The sequence below is a fragment of the Hyla sarda genome, unplaced genomic scaffold (genome assembly GCF_029499605.1).
Source record: "Hyla sarda isolate aHylSar1 unplaced genomic scaffold, aHylSar1.hap1 scaffold_1886, whole genome shotgun sequence".
In the NCBI taxonomy this organism is placed as follows: Eukaryota; Metazoa; Chordata; class Amphibia; order Anura; family Hylidae; genus Hyla; species Hyla sarda.
The window spans coordinates 16,834-34,452 of NW_026608539.1; the positions used below are offsets into that span (position 1 = coordinate 16,834).

The following is a 17,619-nucleotide window of genomic DNA, read 5'->3' on the forward strand; positions in this document are numbered from 1 at the left end:
CTGCTTAGCAATAATGGTATGGGTTTAGGTTCTGCTGTGTGTACTGGTGGTTGACTGCCCCCCAGCCCAGAGTGTGCATGGAAAATTGTCTGGCAGCCTCCCTGACAGCAAGCAGTGATAGTGCCCATGAAGGGCACCTTGTTGGGCCCGCCCCTTTCACGGTTATCGCTTCTCGGCCTTTTGGCTAAGATCAAGTGTAGTATCTGTTCTTATCAGTTTAATATCTGATACGTCCCCTATCTGGGGACCATATATTAAATGGATTTTTGAGAACGGGGGCCGATTTCGAAGCTTGCTTCCGTCGCCCTATGCATTGACCCGATATGGCAGTATCTTCGGGTACAGTGCACCACCCCCTTACAGGGTTAAAAAGAAAGATTCCTACTTTCATTGCTACCTGCTTGCTGGCTAGCCAGCTAGCCAGCCCTGTGGGCCTTGCTGCTGCTGCAGCCAAAAAACAAAAGGTGCTGCTTCTGCTGCTTCTGCTTCTGCTTCTGCTTGTGTCTGGCCGCTGTTGGAGCGTCCAGGCACAGGACTTCTGCTGCTGCTGACTAAATGGCCTCCTTAATTGGATCATTTGAGTAGCCAGCACACCTGTGCAGGTAGGGCATGACATGATAGGCAGCTGCCTTGATAGCGGGTGGGTGCTGAATGTTCCTAATTGACAAAATAAGATTAATGCTTATGAAGAAATATAAAATCTCATCCCTTCCCCAATATCGCGCCACACCCCTACCCCTTAATTCCCTGGTTGAACTTGATGGACATATGTCTTTTTTCGACCGTACTAACTATGTAACTATGTAACATAACATGGGGGGGGGGGGGTCTCCTGGCTGTTCACACAGGTGTGTCATTGCTGTACATTGACCATGCATTGCTTCTGTGGTATTGCAAAGGCAAAGACAAATGCTTCCAGCCATCCGTTGCACTAATGGATTGGTCATCAGCTGGCTGTCTATGTCCCGCATCAATATAGACCAAAGTACAGAGGGTTAGGCTATGCTATTGTGCACCTACCTGATGCATCAGAAGGTGCGAGGCCCTTGCTAAATTCTGTGCACAGACTTTGAGATCTATACTTTAGACTGTATCTAAACCTGCTCCAACATGGACTGACATTCTGGCCTACTTTCAGCCGATGCGACTTGTCTGCCGCTGAACAGTCGCTTTTTATGTATTCAGCACCTATGTATAATGTTGTAAAAATGCTCTAGAAGCTAAAGTCGCAGAAATGTCACACATATTTGGCCTGCAACTTTCTGTGCGACAAATTCAGACAGGAAAAATCAGTATAAATCCTTAGAAAATTATCCCCCAGTGTCTCCATCTGCTGGCGGTATTGAATAAGCATTGCTGCACTGATGGGGTATGCATTAGACGAAAAAAAAGAAGAAAAAGAAGAATAATACGCCCAGAAAAGAGGCGAAAAGGAGAAAAACGTAAAAAAACGTGAAAAAAAAAGTAAGAGGAAGAGAAGGGAAAAAAAGGTGGAAATGGGTTTAAAAGTGATTTCGGCGGAGAAATATATATATATATATATATATATATATATATATATATATATATATATATATACGCGCACACACACACATATATATAAACGTATTCTCCGTTGAGATATTGCAGCCGCTGCTGTGTCCAGGCCCAGGAGCCTTAGCACTGTGCTGTGATGTCACTCAATACCACTGACATCACTAGGTGTAAACAACATCTCTCCTTTGCTGTGTATGTGACTATGGAGCTGTTTGGTGATGTCGTCTATTATGGCCTTCATAGAAGCAACAGGAGATTGTTGCATCCATCTAGAACCCTCAGAACTACAGTGCTATGATGTCACTCACTTCCACAGGCCTTGCAGAGTGTAAACAACAACAACCCAGCTTTGTTGTGTATGTAACCATAGGGATTTGTGATGTCACCTAGAACCTTCACAGCAGCGACAGCTTTATGAGGAGCATCAGCACTGCTCTGCCTGAGCAGAACCATCACCGCCATAGGTTGTCAAATAACCCGGGTTTAACCCACACAGGTAAGTCCAATGGGGTGCAGGCATGTCCTCTATGCTTACAGCTTCCCGTGGGTGTTGGTTTGATACCGTTTGGGGACAGCCAAGGAGGCATCTGCAGGCAACAAAGGTAGGTGTGTGCTTGTGTGTGTGTTTCCTATGCAGATCCTAAGCCCAGTGTCACATGCAAGTAGGAGGAGTAAGAAGGGTTCCTGGCAAATCCGGGTTATGGATTGCATTTAAAAAGGCCCCGTGGGAGTGCAATGGGCCCCTGTCTTGCTGCTTAGCAATAATGGTATGGGTTTAGGTTCTGCTGTGTGTACTGGTGGTTGACTGCCCCCCAGCCCAGAGTGTGCATGGAAAATTGTCTGGCAGCCTCCCTGACAGCAAGCAGTGATAGTGCCCATGAAGGGCACCTTGTTGGGCCCGCCCCTTTCACGGTTATCGCTTCTCGGCCTTTTGGCTAAGATCAAGTGTAGTATCTGTTCTTATCAGTTTAATATCTGATACGTCCCCTATCTGGGGACCATATATTAAATGGATTTTTGAGAACGGGGGCCGATTTCGAAGCTTGCTTCCGTCGCCCTATGCATTGACCCGATATGGCAGTATCTTCGGGTACAGTGCACCACCCCCTTACAGGGTTAAAAAGAAAGATTCCTACTTTCATTGCTACCTGCTTGCTGGCTAGCCAGCTAGCCAGCCCTGTGGGCCTTGCTGCTGCTGCAGCCAAAAAACAAAAGGTGGTGCTGCTGCTGCTTCTGCTGCTTCTGCTTCTGCTTGTGTCTGGCCGCTGTTGGAGCGTCCAGGCACAGGACTTCTGCTGCTGCTGACTAAATGGCCTCCTTAATTGGATCATTTGAGTAGCCAGCACACCTGTGCAGGTAGGGCATGACATGATAGGCAGCTGCCTTGATAGCGGGTGGGTGCTGAATGTTCCTAATTGACAAAATAAGATTAATGCTTATGAAGAAATATAAAATCTCATCCCTTCCCCAATATCGCGCCACACCCCTACCCCTTAATTCCCTGGTTGAACTTGATGGACATATGTCTTTTTTCGACCGTACTAACTATGTAACTATGTAACATAACATGGGGGGGGGGGGGGGGGGTCTCCTGGCTGTTCACACAGGTGTGTCATTGCTGTACATTGACCATGCATTGCTTCTGTGGTATTGCAAAGGCAAAGACAAATGCTTCCAGCCATCCATTGCACTAATGGATTGGTCATCAGCTGGCTGTCTATGTCCCGCATCAATATAGACCAAAGTACAGAGGGTTAGGCTATGCTATTGTGCACCTACCTGATGCATCAGAAGGTGCGAGGCCCTTGCTAAATTCTGTGCACAGACTTTGAGATCTATACTTTAGACTGTATCTAAACCTGCTCCAACATGGACTGACATTCTGGCCTACTTTCAGCCGATGCGACTTGTCTGTCGCTGAACAGTCGCTTTTTATGTATTCAGCACCTATGTATAATGTTGTAAAAATGCTCTAGAAGCTAAAGTCGCAGAAATGTCACACATATTTGGCCTGCAACTTTCTGTGCGACAAATTCAGACAGGAAAAATCAGTATAAATCCTTAGAAAATTATCCCCCAGTGTCTCCATCTGCTGGCGGTATTGAATAAGCATTGCTGCACTGATGGGGTATGCATTAGACGAAAAAAAAGAAGAAAAAGAAGAATAATACGCCCAGAAAAGAGGCGAAAAGGAGAAAAACGTAAAAAAACGTGAAAAAAAAGTAAGAGGAAGAGAAGGGAAAAAAAGGTGGAAATGGGTTTAAAAGTGATTTCGGCGGAGAAATATATATATATATATATATATATATATATATATACGCGCACACACACACATATATATAAACGTATTCTCCGTTGAGATATTGCAGCCGCTGCTGTGTCCAGGCCCAGGAGCCTTAGCACTGTGCTGTGATGTCACTCAATACCACTGACATCACTAGGTGTAAACAACATCTCTCCTTTGCTGTGAATGTGACTATGGAGCTGTTTGGTGATGTCGTCTATTATGGCCTTCATAGAAGCAACAGGAGATTGTTGCATCCATCTAGAACCCTCAGAACTACAGTGCTATGATGTCACTCACTTCCACAGGCCTTGCAGAGTGTAAACAACAACAACCCAGCTTTGTTGTGTATGTAACCATAGGGATTTGTGATGTCACCTAGAACCTTCACAGCAGCGACAGCTTTATGAGGAGCATCAGCACTGCTCTGCCTGAGCAGAACCATCACCGCCATAGGTTGTCAAATAACCCGGGTTTAACCCACACAGGTAAGTCCAATGGGGTGCAGGCATGTCCTCTATGCTTACAGCTTCCCGTGGGTGTTGGTTTGATACCGTTTGGGGACAGCCAAGGAGGCATCTGCAGGCAACAAAGGTAGGTGTGTGCTTGTGTGTGTGTTTCCTATGCAGATCCTAAGCCCAGTGTCACATGCAAGTAGGAGGAGTAAGAAGGGTTCCTGGCAAATCCGGGTTATGGATTGCATTTAAAAAGGCCCCGTGGGAGTGCAATGGGCCCCTGTCTTGCTGCTTAGCAATAATGGTATGGGTTTAGGTTCTGCTGTGTGTACTGGTGGTTGACTGCCCCCCAGCCCAGAGTGTGCATGGAAAATTGTCTGGCAGCCTCCCTGACAGCAAGCAGTGATAGTGCCCATGAAGGGCACCTTGTTGGGCCCGCCCCTTTCACGGTTATCGCTTCTCGGCCTTTTGGCTAAGATCAAGTGTAGTATCTGTTCTTATCAGTTTTTCATGCCGGTGGATAGTAACGCCGGTATGGGGCTGGTGGGGATGGGTGCTGCATGGAGGATGCAGGTGTACCAGGGCTTTCCGGGGCTGGTTCTGAGGAATCAGCTCGACGGCTGCCCCGATGTGACCTGTTCCCTCCGGGTCTCGCCATGAGGCTGAGAGGGTCTAGAGCCGAGGTACTTTTGTGCCTCGGGGAGTGGTGACCCCGAGGTGCCGAAACTCACTGGGAGGATAGACTCACTGAGTTGAAGCACGGGCACCATAATCTCTTCACCTTGTGGCACTCACCTCTTGATTCCCGGCCTTCTGGCTAGGATCAGAGAAATTTTTATAGATCCGGCCGGATGTCCGGGCAGTATATCTGCACACATTCACTTATTTATTTCTTTTTTGTCTCACTGTGTCACTTTTTGCGTGTTGTGTGTTCACAGGATTGGTCAGGATGCGGTAGCCCTTCTGGGTGTCCCTCCTGGCGGTCTAGGGGAGGTGTGTGTGGCCATTAGGTTCCGCACCTCCCTGCAAACACCCCGGGTACTCCTGCTTTGGCAGGGTACCTACCGTAATCGGCTCTGCGGGCAGATACCTTGGCTAACGCCAAGGGGGATGCCGGGAGCATTTGTGGTCCCCTAGTAGCTTCGGCGAAAAGGGACATCGAACCTGGAACCTCGCAGGTACCTTTTGGTCCGGAGGCGAAGGGTAAGGTTTGTTGGGGGGCCTCTCTCCTATCGGAGAAGGGCTTGCGATAGACCGCATCCTTTGTGCACGTTTTTTTAGTGTAACACGTTTGCACTTTTTCTTGCACTTTGGGTGAATCGAAAGCACGTTCCTCGGCTTTAGATAAAAAAAAAAAAAAAAAAATCTGTTCTTATCAGTTTAATATCTGATACGTCCCCTATCTGGGGACCATATATTAAATGGATTTTTGAGAACGGGGGCCGATTTCGAAGCTTGCTTCCGTCGCCCTATGCATTGACCCGATATGGCAGTATCTTCGGGTACAGTGCACCACCCCCTTACAGGGTTAAAAAGAAAGATTCCTACTTTCATTGCTACCTGCTTGCTGGCTAGCCAGCTAGCCAGCCCTGTGGGCCTTGCTGCTGCTGCAGCCAAAAAACAAAAGGTGGTGCTGCTGCTGCTTCTGCTGCTTCTGCTTGTGTCTGGCCGCTGTTGGAGCGTCCAGGCACAGGACTTCTGCTGCTGCTGACTAAATGGCCTCCTTAATTGGATCATTTGAGTAGCCAGCACACCTGTGCAGGTAGGGCATGACATGATAGGCAGCTGCCTTGATAGCGGGTGGGTGCTGAATGTTCCTAATTGACAAAATAAGATTAATGCTTATGAAGAAATATAAAATCTCATCCCTTCCCCAATATCGCGCCACACCCCTACCCCTTAATTCCCTGGTTGAACTTGATGGACATATGTCTTTTTTCGACCGTACTAACTATGTAACTATGTAACATAACATGGGGGGGGGGGGGGGGGGGTCTCCTGGCTGTTCACACAGGTGTGTCATTGCTGTACATTGACCATGCATTGCTTCTGTGGTATTGCAAAGGCAAAGACAAATGCTTCCAGCCATCCATTGCACTAATGGATTGGTCATCAGCTGGCTGTCTATGTCCCGCATCAATATAGACCAAAGTACAGAGGGTTAGGCTATGCTATTGTGCACCTACCTGATGCATCAGAAGGTGCGAGGCCCTTGCTAAATTCTGTGCACAGACTTTGAGATCTATACTTTAGACTGTATCTAAACCTGCTCCAACATGGACTGACATTCTGGCCTACTTTCAGCCGATGCGACTTGTCTGTCGCTGAACAGTCGCTTTTTATGTATTCAGCACCTATGTATAATGTTGTAAAAATGCTCTAGAAGCTAAAGTCGCAGAAATGTCACACATATTTGGCCTGCAACTTTCTGTGCGACAAATTCAGACAGGACAAATCAGTATAAATCCTTAGAAAATTATCCCCCAGTGTCTCCATCTGCTGGCGGTATTGAATAAGCATTGCTGCACTGATGGGGTATGCATTAGACGAAAAAAAAGAAGAAAAAGAAGAATAATACGCCCAGAAAAGAGGCGAAAAGGAGAAAAACGTAAAAAAACGTGAAAAAAAAGTAAGAGGAAGAGAAGGGAAAAAAAGGTGGAAATGGGTTTAAAAGTGATTTCGGCGGAGAAATATATATATATATATATATATATATATATATATATATATATATATATATACACGCGCACACACACACATATATATAAACGTATTCTCCGTTGAGATATTGCAGCCGCTGCTGTGTCCAGGCCCAGGAGCCTTAGCACTGTGCTGTGATGTCACTCAATACCACTGACATCACTAGGTGTAAACAACATCTCTCCTTTGCTGTGTATGTGACTATGGAGCTGTTTGGTGATGTCGTCTATTATGGCCTTCATAGAAGCAACAGGAGATTGTTGCATCCATCTAGAACCCTCAGAACTACAGTGCTATGATGTCACTCACTTCCACAGGCCTTGCAGAGTGTAAACAACAACAACCCAGCTTTGTTGTGTATGTAACCATAGGGATTTGTGATGTCACCTAGAACCTTCACAGCAGCGACAGCTTTATGAGGAGCATCAGCACTGCTCTGCCTGAGCAGAACCATCACCGCCATAGGTTGTCAAATAACCCGGGTTTAACCCACACAGGTAAGTCCAATGGGGTGCAGGCATGTCCTCTATGCTTACAGCTTCCCGTGGGTGTTGGTTTGATACCGTTTGGGGACAGCCAAGGAGGCATCTGCAGGCAACAAAGGTAGGTGTGTGCTTGTGTGTGTGTTTCCTATGCAGATCCTAAGCCCAGTGTCACATGCAAGTAGGAGGAGTAAGAAGGGTTCCTGGCAAATCCGGGTTATGGATTGCATTTAAAAAGGCCCCGTGGGAGTGCAATGGGCCCCTGTCTTGCTGCTTAGCAATAATGGTATGGGTTTAGGTTCTGCTGTGTGTACTGGTGGTTGACTGCCCCCCAGCCCAGAGTGTGCATGGAAAATTGTCTGGCAGCCTCCCTGACAGCAAGCAGTGATAGTGCCCATGAAGGGCACCTTGTTGGGCCCGCCCCTTTCACGGTTATCGCTTCTCGGCCTTTTGGCTCAGATCAAGTGTAAACTTGGTCTGGGTCAGGGGTGCGTGTTTCTCTGCTTGCAGAGGGTTTTTTCAGGAGGCGATACTGTGGTCTCAGACCGACAGAGAAGATGGCAGCTGGATTCGTTAAGAACACTATTCGGGTGAAGGTGGAGGTTTCTGATGTGGAGAAGAATAAGATCACGTTTGTGGGGCGTCGTTTGGTAGAGGACATGGCCGGGATACCGATGAAGGACGTCTTTTGCTTACAGGAAAGTAAGCGGCAAGGTATATATGATGTGAGTTTCTACACTATTAATGGGTGCCTGTCCTTTTACCAGAGCCTGCGTGAGAATGTGGAAAATACCATTATGAAGAATGTGTCGTTTGAGCCTTTGTTTGAGTTGGAGGAGAAACCCCTTTTAGTCCGTGTATACAACCCGTTTATGGATGTGAAGTTGGTGGAAAATTTTTTGAAGCAGTACTGTGAGACTGTCAGAGGAGGGATTGCACAGAAGAGCATATTGGGAGTGTTTAATGCGGAGTATAAGTTTTTGGTGAAGTTGAAGCAAGATGCCAGTGGAATTTACGGAGTGCAGCATCCCCCGGCGAGTTTTTCTATTGCGGGGCAGAGAGGTTATCTTACCTACCCTGGGCAGCCCATGTTCTGCAGAAAGTGCCATATGTTTGGGCATGTGAAGGAGAATTGTGCGGCTGTGAGAGTGTGCAGGAATTGCCAGAAAGAGGGACATGAGGCCAATGCGTGTCCTGAGCCAAAAAAATGCCATGTATGTGGAGAGGCTGGACATGTGATGAGAGAGTGCCCGGAAGAGAGAAAAAGGAGGGAGGAGGAGAAGATCGAAAGACAGAAAGAGGTAGAAAGGAAGCAGGAGGAGGGAAAGAGATACCTGGAAGAGAGAGATAAAATGGAGACAAGTGCTGTGATGGAGGGGACTCCAGTTTTGGAGGGGACTCCAGTTTTGGAGGGGTCTCCAATTTTGGAGGGAAATCCAATTTTGGAGGGAAAACCCGTTTTGGCGGGAAAACCTGGACTTAAGCTTATGGAGAGCAAGACTGTGGCTGTGGTGCAGAAGGAGTTGGAGGAAGAGATGGAGAATGAGCCTGTGATTGAAGATTTTACTACCGATTCAGAGAGTGCTGTGTCTTCAGGAAGGCATAGAGGGAAGAAAGTGGCGGATGATTTGTGTCACAGGTATCCAAAAAAAGCGAGAAAGAAAGAATGGGCTGAGAGGAGTGAGGAGACTTCGTTTAGTTCGAGAAACCCTTTCGAACCATTATTTAGATCCGAGGTGGATCAGGAAGGTGATGGACAAGTACCGCTTGGTACCTTAACCCGTAGAACATCGCATTGATTGGTGTTTTCTTTTGTATATAGGTGATTGTTTTGTTGTGTTTTTTTCCTTTGTTTGTTTTTTTCATATGGGGATAGTAGTATGTCTTTTAAAATAATTTCATCTAATGTTAGGGTGTTTAGGAGTAGGGTTAGGAGGGCTGCAATTTTGCAGGAGTTGGCAGGTATGGGGGCTGATGTTATTTGTGTACAAGAGTGTGGGTTGGTGGAAGAGGTAGGGAAGGGGGAGTGGGGATATGGGGATTCTGTGTGGTCTATGTCTTCTGTAAATAGGAATGATGGGGTTGGTGTGTTATTTAAGGATAAGAGGTTCAAGGTAGAGAGCCATTCAGTGATTGAAGAGGGAAGGTGTTTGATGGTTAAGGTGGAGGTGGGTGGAGTTAAGGTTCGAATATTTAATGTGTATGCGTCTGTTAAGAAGAATGAGAGGGTGGAGTTGTTTGAGAAGTTAAAGTTGTTTTTGCCGGGGAGAGAGCCTATGGTATGTGTGGGGGATTTCAATTGTGAGATTGAAGGGAGTAAGATCGATGTATCTGGTAGGATGTTGAGGAATGTGGTGAATGATTTGAGGTTGCAAGATGTGGCTAAATTGTGTAATGTTGATGTGTGTCCGACTTATTTTTCAGATAGGGGAAAGTGTGCTTCAAGATTGGATATGTGTTTTGTGTCAAAAGGAGTGTTGGGTAGGGAGTATATGCAAATGAAGGTATTGTATTCAGATCATGAGTGTGTAAGATGTGATTTGGGGTTTAATGTGGAATGTTTGAGTGGGCGGGGTTTATGGAAATTGAATGTTAGTTTGATGGAGGAGGGAGGGGTGTATGAGAGGTATGTGAAGAAGTATGAGGTTTGGAAGAGGAGGAAAGCTGATTTTGTGGATGTATTGCAGTGGTGGAGTTGGGTGAAGGAGAGAACGCATGTTTTCTTTAAAAGAGAGGGGTATAAGAGAGCTGCGGGAAAGAGAAGAAGGTATGAGTGGCTGCAGAAGAGATTGATCTTTTTGAAAAAATGGAGGAAGAGTGGTGGTTGTGTGGAGAGTGAGATTGAAGAGATTAAGAAGGAAGTAGAGAAGTGGATGTTGGAGAGAGGAAGAGAGATTGTGTATCAGGCTAAGTTGAATAAGTTGGAGAAGGGTGAGAGATGCTCAAGGTTTTTCTTTAAAAGGGTGTCTGGTAAAAGAGAGGAGTTGATAGAGGTGTATGATAAGGATGGTGTGATGGTTAAAGGTAAAAGAGTGTTGAGTGTGGTTGAGGATTTTTATAAGGATTTATATGCTGAGAAGGAGTGTGATATGGGTCTGCAGTCTGAGGTGATTGGGAAGATTGAGAGCAGAGTGCATGACAGGGAGGCAGATAGCCTGGTGAAAGGTGTGGGAGTGAAAGAATTGGAGTTGGTGATTAAAAGTATGGCTAGAAATAAGACACCAGGTGAGGATGGGTTGCCGGTGGAATTTTATGCTAGAATGTGGGAGACGGTTAAAGTGGATTTGGTGGAGATTTATGATTTTGTGTGCAAGAATGGTAGATTGGAGGAAAGTATGAAGAGTGGAGTGGTGGTATTGATCTTTAAAAAAGGGGATAGAAAGGATGTGAGGAATTGGAGACCGATTACGTTATTGAATGTTGATTATAAAATTCTTGCAAAGGTGTTGGCGAATAGAATGAGGGATGTGATTGATCAGGTGATTGGAGAAGAACAAGTATGTGGTGTGCCAAAAAGAAGGATAAGTGAGAATTTGGGTTTGTTGCGTGATGTATTATGGGATTGCTTGGGTAGAGATCAGTGTGTTGGAGTGTTGTCTTTGGATTTTGAGAAAGCTTTTGATAGGTTGTCACATGAGTTTTTATTTAAAGTGTTGGATAGAATGGGTTTTCCGGAAGGTTTTGTTAAAATGATTAGAGTATTGTATGATGGAGTGTATAGTAAAGTATTAATTAATGGCTGGGTTAGTAAGAAAGTGAATGTGTGTTCTGGAGTGAGACAGGGGTGTCCCCTGTCACCCTTGGTCTTTATATGTGCGATAGAGCCTTTGTTGGAGTTGTTGAGAAGGGATAAGTGTATGAGAGGTGTGAGGATTCCTGGGAGTGGTGGGAGAGACTTGAAAGTGTTGGCATATATGGATGATGTTTGTGTGATCTGTGAGTATGTTGGAGCTTTGCAGAGAGCAAAGTTGTTGGCTGGGTATTTTTGTGGTGCTTCTGGTTTTAGAGTTAATTGGGATAAGAGTGAGTATAAGGTTTTTGGAAGGATGTATGAAGTAGAGGATGTAGGGGTGAAATGTGTAGACGGAGCGATTAAGGTGTTGGGAGTTAAATTTGATGAGAGGCTGGATGGAAGAGAAAGTTGGGAAGAGGTTGGTGTTAGAATAAAAAGGAAGTTGGATTTTTGGAGTATGAGAGAGTTGTCAATGATTGGTAAGATTGTGGTGATCAAGAGTGTGATATTGCCGATCCTGTTGTATGTGGCTTTGGTGTTTCCACCAGGTTATATGACACTGAGAAAGTTGAATAGGATTTTGTTTGTATTTTTCTGGGGGTCGAAAGTGGAGAAGGTGAGAAGAGAGAATGTGATGAAAGAGTGTAGGAATGGAGGAATGAATTTTCCTAATGTTGAAGTGTATCTGGGGATTAATCTATTGTTTGCTGTGAGGAGAAGTATGGGAGAGCAGTGGAAATTTGCATGTATGATGAGGTTTCTAGGAGGGGGTGTGTTATGCAGATTAGGGTGGATGGAGAGAGATCTGAGAAAGCCGTATGCTTTGGTGAGTCCTGGTTGGTATGGGTTTGTTGAGGTGTTCATGAGAAAGTTTGGTTTGATAGGTGTGAGACAGGATGTGTTAAAGGAGAAGAAGAGTATGGTGAAGTGTATTAGGGAGAAGGAAGTTCAGTGTAATATTAATATGGTGAGAGGACAGAATGTGAGTAAAGTGTGGAAGAGTTTGCAGACAGATGGTATGACTAATAGACAGAGAGAGATTGTATGGCAGAGTTTGCATGGTGCATTGCCAGTAAGAGAGGTACAGAAGAGTCGGGGGATTGGAAGGAGTGAGAGATGTCCGAGAGAGGGTTGTGGAGGGAATGAGAGTATTATGCATTTGTTTTGGAATTGTGATAGAGCGCAAGAAGTGTGGAAGGGAATTGGTCCGTTGGCCAAAGAATTGATGGGGGTAAGAAAGTGGTCTTTTGAAGTGATTATGTTTGGTCTGGCGGTGGTAGGTGGGAGGAAGGAGAGAATGTTATATGTGTTGTTAGCGATAATTAAGGAGGTATTGTGGGATGTTAGGAATTTGTATATATTTAAGAAGAAGGATGTGTCGGTTGAAGAGTGTATGAGAATGATATTAGATAGATTGCATACTGTATATTTGTGGGATAAGAAGAGATTTGGAGAGGATGATGCGGAGGGGACTTGGAAGTTTTTAAAATGGAGACACGTGGTGAGGGTTTGAGGGTGGTGTGTTGTTATGCTATGTACTTTGTTTTTGGGTGTATTTTGTTATATGTTGATAAAGTAACCTAATGATGAGTTTGATGAATTGTGACTAAGTTCAGTAAATCTGAGAGGCAAACGTGAAGTAAACCTGAACGATTAAGTTTTAATTCAAACCTGAAGGTTTTAAAAAAAAAAAAAAATAAAAAAATAAAAAAATCTGTTCTTATCAGTTTAATATCTGATACGTCCCCTATCTGGGGACCATATATTAAATGGATTTTTGAGAACGCGGGCCGATTTCGAAGCTTGCTTCCGTCGCCCTATGCATTGACCCGATATGGCAGTATCTTCGGGTACAGTGCACCACCCCCTTACAGGGTTAAAAAGAAAGATTCCTACTTTCATTGCTACCTGCTTGCTGGCTAGCCAGCTAGCCAGCCCTGTGGGCCTTGCTGCTGCTGCAGCCAAAAAACAAAAGGTGGTGCTGCTGCTGCTTCTGCTGCTTCTGCTTCTGCTTGTGTCTGGCCGCTGTTGGAGCGTCCAGGCACAGGACTTCTGCTGCTGCTGACTAAATGGCCTCCTTAATTGGATCATTTGAGTAGCCAGCACACCTGTGCAGGTAGGGCATGACATGATAGGCAGCTGCCTTGATAGCGGGTGGGTGCTGAATGTTCCTAATTGACAAAATAAGATTAATGCTTATGAAGAAATATAAAATCTCATCCCTTCCCCAATATCGCGCCACACCCCTACCCCTTAATTCCCTGGTTGAACTTGATGGACATATGTCTTTTTTCGACCGTACTAACTATGTAACTATGTAACATAACATGGGGGGGGGGGGGGGTCTCCTGGCTGTTCACACAGGTGTGTCATTGCTGTACATTGACCATGCATTGCTTCTGTGGTATTGCAAAGGCAAAGACAAATGCTTCCAGCCATCCATTGCACTAATGGATTGGTCATCAGCTGGCTGTCTATGTCCCGCATCAATATAGACCAAAGTACAGAGGGTTAGGCTATGCTATTGTGCACCTACCTGATGCATCAGAAGGTGCGAGGCCCTTGCTAAATTCTGTGCACAGACTTTGAGATCTATACTTTAGACTGTATCTAAACCTGCTCCAACATGGACTGACATTCTGGCCTACTTTCAGCCGATGCGACTTGTCTGTCGCTGAACAGTCGCTTTTTATGTATTCAGCACCTATGTATAATGTTGTAAAAATGCTCTAGAAGCTAAAGTCGCAGAAATGTCACACATATTTGGCCTGCAACTTTCTGTGCGACAAATTCAGACAGGAAAAATCAGTATAAATCCTTAGAAAATTATCCCCCAGTGTCTCCATCTGCTGGCGGTATTGAATAAGCATTGCTGCACTGATGGGGTATGCATTAGACGAAAAAAAAGAAGAAAAAGAAGAATAATACGCCCAGAAAAGAGGCGAAAAGGAGAAAAACGTAAAAAAACGTGAAAAAAAAGTAAGAGGAAGAGAAGGGAAAAAAAGGTGGAAATGGGTTTAAAAGTGATTTCGGCGGAGAAATATATATATATATATATATATATATATATATATATATATATATATATATATACGCGCACACACACACATATATATAAACGTATTCTCCGTTGAGATATTGCAGCCGCTGCTGTGTCCAGGCCCAGGAGCCTTAGCACTGTGCTGTGATGTCACTCAATACCACTGACATCACTAGGTGTAAACAACATCTCTCCTTTGCTGTGTATGTGACTATGGAGCTGTTTGGTGATGTCGTCTATTATGGCCTTCATAGAAGCAACAGGAGATTGTTGCATCCATCTAGAACCCTCAGAACTACAGTGCTATAAATAAACAACAACAACCCAGCTTTGTTGTGTATGTAACCATAGGGATTTGTGATGTCACCTAGAACCTTCACAGCAGCGACAGCTTTATGAGGAGCATCAGCACTGCTCTGCCTGAGCAGAACCATCACCGCCATAGGTTGTCAAATAACCCGGGTTTAACCCACACAGGTAAGTCCAATGGGGTGCAGGCATGTCCTCTATGCTTACAGCTTCCCGTGGGTGTTGGTTTGATACCGTTTGGGGACAGCCAAGGAGGCATCTGCAGGCAACAAAGGTAGGTGTGTGCTTGTGTGTGTGTTTCCTATGCAGATCCTAAGCCCAGTGTCACATGCAAGTAGGAGGAGTAAGAAGGGTTCCTGGCAAATCCGGGTTATGGATTGCATTTAAAAAGGCCCCGTGGGAGTGCAATGGGCCCCTGTCTTGCTGCTTAGCAATAATGGTATGGGTTTAGGTTCTGCTGTGTGTACTGGTGGTTGACTGCCCCCCAGCCCAGAGTGTGCATGGAAAATTGTCTGGCAGCCTCCCTGACAGCAAGCAGTGATAGTGCCCATGAAGGGCACCTTGTTGGGCCCGCCCCTTTCACGGTTATCGCTTCTCGGCCTTTTGGCTAAGATCACGTGTGGATTTCTGTGCGTGGTTTGGGTTGAAAGGAGTGGTGATCGGGGCCCTCTTTACGGGGGGCCCTGGATTGTTGCTGAGCTGCGATCGTGGGTTTTACCTGCAAAAATGAGTGAGAAGGCGCGTGGACTTGAGGACACGGTGCGGATCTACGTTCCTGGCGAGCACCGGGGGACGATCGGACTTGACCAAATCGTTGTGGAGATTCTTCGCAAGCTTGATTACCTACAGGTATGGAATGTATTGGCTATACAGGATTTTCCTAGGCAAGGAATTTATGATATTACTTTTTGTGGTTCTGAGATTTGCCAGAGAGTCTATATGGATCTTGAAGAAATGAAGAGGAAAAGTGAGCCTGCTATAATGAAGAAGATTAAAGTGGAACCGTTATTTATGAATACAACAAAGGTAGTAATTGTCCACATGTATAATCCTAAGGTTTCTGATGAAATGGTTACAAACTTTTTGTTCCGGTATTGCGAGGAAGTGAAATTTATAGGAAGACTTAAGAACAAGTTTGGGTACTTTAATTGTAAGAGAAAGTTTATTGTAAAATTTAAAAAAGATGAAGGAATGCAAGATGGAAGGAAGAGCATACCACAGGTGTTTTCTATCGGAGGAGAGAGAGGTTTCTGCTTTTATGAAGGCCAGTTGCAATATTGTAGAAAGTGCCATGCCTATGGCCATGTGCAGGATTATTGCCCTGAGAAAGGAGAATGTTGCAGAAATTGTGGGAAAACTGGTCATGAAGCAAGTATTTGTACAGAGAAGAAGACATGTGATATCTGTGGAAGTGAGGAACATTTGGCAAGAGGCTGTGATATGTGGTATAAAAAGAAGAGAAGTTATGCTGATGCAGCTGGGAATAGAGGAGAACAAAGAGAAAAAGGGGGAGGGAGGTTTGTTCCTGGAGTTGGTGAGAGTGTGAGTGTGAGTGTTAATGTGGCACAGGTGGCTGAGGAAAGTTCTGTGATAGTGGAGCACATTAGCACTCAGGAGAGGTCAGGGGAGGAGGGTGTTTCCACTGCTGTGACTGGTGAGGAGACAGGTGTGGGAGGTGAATTTACCTTGGTGAAAAAGAAAAAAGCAAAAAAAGTGAAAGTGGTGGAGAAAATTGAGACAGTGTATGGTGATGTTCTTTCTAGTGAAGAGGCTATGGATGATATTGAATGTCCAAACCCAATTGTGGGGGAGGAGGAGGGAATGGAAGTTGTTGGGTCATCTCAGAGATCTCTAACACCTGGTCAGAGAGTTTCTCGCAGTAAGGAAGAAGAGGAGGAGGAAGATGAGGATGTGCAGGTTGTGAATAAAAGGTGTAAGACAGGGAGCTGGACTGAGGATCAGGAAGCCCTTGTTCTTGGTAGTGATAATGAAATAGACAGGGACTCTAACATAGGGTCGCCTGATTGTTTTGCAAGTTTACATAGGAAAGTTGAAGGCCAAAATGTTAATTTCTAAGTTAAGATGGATTTTAAAGCATTTGGTTTTCTTTTCCTAGTTATTATGACTTTGGTTGTAACAACTATTAATGTAAGAAGTATTGAGTCTGAAATTAGGAGAGCTGCAATTTTTGATATTCTTGAGAATGTTAGAAGTGATGTGATATGTTTACAGGAGTGTGCAATAAAGTCAGCACCTTATGCAAATGAGTGGAAGTGTGGGCAGTCCTTCTGGTCCACATGTGCAGAAAACAAAAATGAAGGTGTTGGGATTTTATTGCGAAACAGGGACATTAAAGTTTTAAATTGCCAAACTTTAGTACCTGGTCGTTGTATGGTTTTAATTTTTGAGGTTTTGGGCCAGAGGATGAGAATTTTTAATGTGTATGCTCCAGCAGAAAAACAAGCACGTTTGTCTTTTTTAGAGTCCCTTAAGTTTTTTATCCCTGGTCGTGAAGATACTATTATTGTTGGCGATTTTAACTGCATTAGATCCGTCAATGATCGTGAGAGCTCTGCTGAGGTTAGAACTGATATTACTTCCAATGTTTTAAATCAAATTATTCAAGACTTGCATTTTACTGATGTTGGACTGATGGTTAGCACTGATGAAAGATATACGTACATATCAGATAGTGGCCGCTGTAAATCCCGGATCGATTACATCCTGGTCTCTGATGGGATTAAGGTGGTCCGGTGCAATCAAATGATGTCAACTTTCTCAGACCACAAGATGGTGTCGGCTGAGATAAGTGTCACAGAGTCCCTTCATTTTGGGAGGGGGCTCTGGAAATTAAATGTAAGTCTATTGGAAGATGAGGAAGTAATGGCTGGTTTTAATCATGTGTTTTTATCCTGTGTTTCTAAACAACCTGATTTTAGTAATGTCTTAGTGTGGTGGGAATGGGCTAAAGGAGAGTTTTCTAATTTCTTTAAGATGTTTTGCATAAAGAGAGCACAAGAGAAGAGGAGGAGTGATGAAAGGCTTGTATCCCGGTTAGAGACTCTCTATAAGTTTAAACG

General features: G+C 44.7%; 5 non-coding genes across 5 annotated transcripts; all 5 read left to right on the forward strand.

Annotated features, from left to right (window-relative positions):
- The first annotated feature begins 164 nt into the window (after positions 1–164).
- LOC130315713 (U2 spliceosomal RNA) lies at positions 165–355 on the forward strand. The gene has a single exon (XR_008863159.1). It is a non-coding gene; the product is annotated as a U2 spliceosomal RNA (small nuclear RNA).
- A 2,096-nt stretch (positions 356–2,451) lies between these two features.
- Positions 2,452–2,642, forward strand: LOC130315714 (U2 spliceosomal RNA). Its single transcript, XR_008863160.1, has one exon. It is a non-coding gene; the product is annotated as a U2 spliceosomal RNA (small nuclear RNA).
- A 2,085-nt stretch (positions 2,643–4,727) lies between these two features.
- On the forward strand, positions 4,728–4,915 carry LOC130315709 (U2 spliceosomal RNA). Its single transcript, XR_008863157.1, has one exon. It is a non-coding gene; the product is annotated as a U2 spliceosomal RNA (small nuclear RNA).
- A 693-nt stretch (positions 4,916–5,608) lies between these two features.
- Positions 5,609–5,793, forward strand: LOC130315707 (U2 spliceosomal RNA). Its single transcript, XR_008863155.1, has one exon. It is a non-coding gene; the product is annotated as a U2 spliceosomal RNA (small nuclear RNA).
- Positions 5,794–12,864: 7,071 nt separating this feature from the next.
- LOC130315708 (U2 spliceosomal RNA) lies at positions 12,865–13,056 on the forward strand. The gene has a single exon (XR_008863156.1). It is a non-coding gene; the product is annotated as a U2 spliceosomal RNA (small nuclear RNA).
- Positions 13,057–17,619: the final 4,563 nt, after the last annotated feature.